Here is a 5,000-nt window from a genome sequence, read left to right on the forward strand (position 1 = left end):
CGAACCAAACCGAACCGAACTGAACCCTACGGAACCGAAAGGAAGCAAACCGAACCGAACCGAACCGAACCGAACCTAACCTAACCTAACTTAACCTAACCTAACCTCACCTCACCTAACCTAATCTAACCTAACCTAAGCTAACCTAACCTAACCTAACTGAACACTAACCAAACCAAACCAAAACAAACCAAACAAAACCTAACCAGACCTAACCTAACCTAACCTAACCTAACCTATCCTAACCTAACCTAACCTAACCTAACCTAACCGCACCAAACCAAACCAAACGAAACCAAACCAAACCAAACCAAACCAAACCGAACCAAACCAAACCTAACCTATCCTAACCTAACCTAACCTAACCTAACATGACCTAACCTAACCGAACCTAACCAAACCAAACCTAACCTAACCTAAAGTAACCTGACCCAACCTAACCGAACCTAACCGAACCAAACCTAACCTAACCTAACCTAACCTAACCTAACCTAACCTAACCTAACCTAACCTAAATTAACCTAACCTAACCCAACCCAACCTAACCCAAACTAACCTAACTTAATCTAACTTAACCTAACCTAACCTAATCCAACCTAACCAAATTAAACGAAACCAAACCAAACGAAACTAAACCAAACGAAACCAAACGAAACCAAATCAAACCAAACCAAACCATACGAAACCAAACCAAACCAAACCAAACCAAACCAAACCTTACCTAACCTAACCTAACCTAACCTAACCTAACCTAATCTAACCTAACCTAACTTAATTTAACAAAACCTAACCAAACCAAACCAAACCTAACCTAACCTAACCTAACAAAACCACCCAAACCAAACCAAACCAAACCTAACCAAACCTAACCCAACCTAACCTAACCTGACATAACCTAACCTAACTTAACCTAACCTAACCTAATCCAACCTAACCTAACCTTACCTAACCTATCCTAACCAAACCAAACCAAACCAAACCTAACCTAACCTAACCTAATCTAACCTGGCCTAACCTAACCTAACCTAACTTAATCTAACCTAAACTAACCAATCCTAACCTATCCAAACCTAACCACACCTAAACAAACCAAAGCAAACCAAACCGAACCAAACCTAACCAAACCAAACCAAGCCAAACCAAAACAAACCAAACCAAACCAAACCAAACCAAACCAAACCAAACCTAAAATAACCTTACCTAACATAACCTAACCTAACCTAACCTAACCTATCCTAACCTAACCTAACCTAACCAATCCTAACCAAACCAAACCAAAGCAAACCAAACCAAACCAATGCAAACCTAACCTAATGTAACCTAGCTGAAGAAAACCAAACCAAACCAAACCTAACCTAACCTAACCTAACCAAACCTAACCTAACCTAACCTAACCTAACCTAACCTATCCTTACCAAACCAAACCAAACCAAACCAAACAAATCGAAACCAAAACCAAACCAAACCAAACCAAACCAAACCTAACCTAACCTAACCTAACCTAACCTAACCTAACCTGACCTAACCTAAACAAACCTAAGCTAACCTAACCTAACCAAACCTAACCAAACCAAACCAAACCAAACCAAACTAAACCAAACCAACCAAACCAAACCAAACCTAACACAACCTTACAAAACCAAATCATACCATAGCAAACCAAACCAAACCTAACCAAAAATACCCAAACTAACCTAACCTAACCTAACCTAACCTAACCTAACAAAACCAAGCCAAACCAATCCAAACCAAACCAAACCAAACCAACACAAACAAAACCAAACCAAACCTAACTTAATCAAACCTAACCTAACCTAACCTACCCTAACCTAACCAAACCTAACCAAACCAAACCAAACCAAATCAATGCAAACCTAACCTAACCTAAAAAAACCAAACCATACCAAACCAAACCTAACCTAACCTAACCTAACCTAACCTAACCTTACCTAACCAAACCGAACCAAACCAAACCAAACCAAACGAAACCAAAACCAAACCAAACCAAACCAAACCAAAGCAAACCAAACCAAACCAAACCAAACCAAACCAAACCTAATCTAACCTAACCTAACCTAACCTAACCTAACCTAGCCTAACCTAAAGTAACCTAACCTAACCTAACCTAACCAAACCTAACCAAACCAATCCAAACCAAACCAAACCAAACCAACCAATCCAAACCAAACCTAATCTAACCTAACCTAACAAAACCAAATCATACCATACCAAACCAAAACAAACCTAACCAAACCTACCCAACCTGACCTAACCTAACCTATCCTAACCTAACCTAACCTAACCTAACCTAACAAAACCAAATCATACCATACCAAACCAAACCAAACCTAACCAAACCTACCCAACCTAACCTAACCTAACCTAACCTAACCTAACCTAACCTAACCTGACCTAACCTAACCTAACCTAACTTAATCTAACCTAACCTAACCTCTCCTAACCTATCCAACCCTAACCAAACCTAAACAAACCAAAGCAAACCATACCGAACCAAACCTAACCAAACCAAACCAAGCCAAACCAAAACAAACCAAACCAAACCAAACCAAACCTAAAATAACCTATCCTAACATAACCTAACCTAACCTAACCTAACCTATCCTAACCTAACCTAACCTAACCAATCCTAACCAAACCAAACCAAACCAAACCAATGCAAACCTAACCTAACGTAACCTAGCTGAAGAAAACCAAACCAAACCAAACCTAAGCTAACCTAACCTAACCAAACCTAACCTAACCTAACCTAACCTAACCTAACCTATCCTTACCAAACCAAACCAAACCAAACCAAACAAGTCGAAACCAAAACCAAACCAAACAAACCAAACCAAACCAAACCAAACCTAACCTAACCTAACCTAACCTAACCTAACCTAACCTGACCTAACCTAAACAAACCTAAGCTAACCCAACCTAACCAAACCTAACCAAACCAAACCAAACCAAACTAAACCAAACCAACCAAACCAAACCAAACCTAACCTAACCTAACAAAACCAAATCATTCCATACCAAACCAAACCAAACCTAACCAAAAATACCCAAGCTAACCTAACCTAACCTAACCTAACCTAACCTAAACTAACCTAACCTAACATAACCTAACCTAACCTAAACTAACCTATCCTAACCTAACATAACCTAACCAATCCTAACCAAACCAAACCAAACCAAACCAAACCAAACCAATGCAAACCTAACCTAATGTAACCTAGGCGAAGAAAACCAAACCAAACCAAACCTAACCTAACCTAACCTAACCAAACCTAACCTAACCTAACCTAACCTAACCTAACCTATCCTTCCCAAACCAAACCAAACCAAACCAAACCAAACCAAACAATTCGAAACCAAAACCAAACCAAACCAAACCAAACCAAACCAAACCTAACCTAACCTAACCTAACCTAACCTAACCTGACCTGACCTAACCTAAACAAACCTAAGCTAACCTAACCAAACCTAACCAAACCAAACCAAGCCAAACCAAACTAAACCAAACCAAACCAACCAAACCAAACCAAATCTAACCTAACCTAACAAAACCAAATCATACCATACCAAACCAAACCAAACCTAACCAAAAATACCCAAGCTAACCTAACCTAACCTAACCTAAACTAACCTAACCTAACATAACCTAACCTAACGAAACCAAACCAAACCAAACTAAAACCAAACCATACCAAACCAAACCAAACCAAACGAAACCAAACCAATCAAAACGAAACGAAACCAAACCAAGCCAAACCAAACCAAACCAAACCAAACCTAACCTAACCCAACCTAACCTAGCGTAACCTAACAAAACCAAACCAAACCAAACCAAACCCAACTTAACCAAACCTAATCAAACCTAACCTAACCCAACCTAACCTAACCTACCCTAACCTAACATAACCTAACCTAACCTAACCTAACCTAACCCAACCCAACCCAACCTAACCCAACCTAAACCCAACCTAACCAAACCAAACCAAACCAAACCAAACCACAACAAACCAATCCAAACCAAACCAAACCAAACCAACACAAACTAAACCAAACCAAACCTAACCTAATCAAACCTAACCTAACCTAACCTAACCTAACCTATACTAACCTAACCTAACCTAACCAATTCTAACCAAACCAAACCAAACCAAATCAATGCAAACCTAACCTAACCTAACCTAACCTAAAAAAACCAAACCATACCAAACCAAACCTAACCTAACCTAACCTAACCTAACCTAAAGTAACCTAACCTAACCTAACCTAACCAAACCTAACCAAACCAATCCAAACCAAACCAAACCAAACCAACCAAACCAAACCAAACCTAACCTAACCTAACCTAACAAAACCAAATCATACCATACCAAACCAAAACAAACCTAACCAAACCTACCCAACCTAACCTAACCTAACCTAACCTAACCTAACCTAACCTAACCTAACAAAACCAAATCATACCAAACCAAACCAAACCTAACCAAACCTACCCAACCTAACCTAACCTAACCTAACTTAACCTAACCTAACCTGACCTAACATAACCTAACCTAACTTAATCTAACCTAACCTAACCTCTCCTAACCTATCCAAACCTAACCAAACCTAAACAAACCAAAGCAAACCAAACCGAACCAAACCTAACCAAACCAAACCAAGCCAAACCAAAACAAACCAAACCAAACCAAACCAAACAAATCGAAACCAAAACCAAACCAAACCAAACCAAACCAAACCTAACCTAACCTAACCTAACATAACCTAACCTGACCTAACTTAAACAAACCTAAGGTAACCGAACCTAACCAAACCTAACCAAACCAAACCAAACCAAACCAAACTAAATCAAACCAACCAAACCAAACCAAACCTAACCTAACCTAACCTAACCTAACAAGACCAAATCATATCATACCAAACCAAACCAAACCTAACCAAACCTACCCAAGCTAACCTAACCTATCCTAACCTAACCTAACCTA

Source organism: Schistocerca piceifrons, chromosome 9, assembly GCF_021461385.2.
Source record: "Schistocerca piceifrons isolate TAMUIC-IGC-003096 chromosome 9, iqSchPice1.1, whole genome shotgun sequence".
NCBI lineage: Eukaryota > Metazoa > Arthropoda > Insecta > Orthoptera > Acrididae > Schistocerca > Schistocerca piceifrons.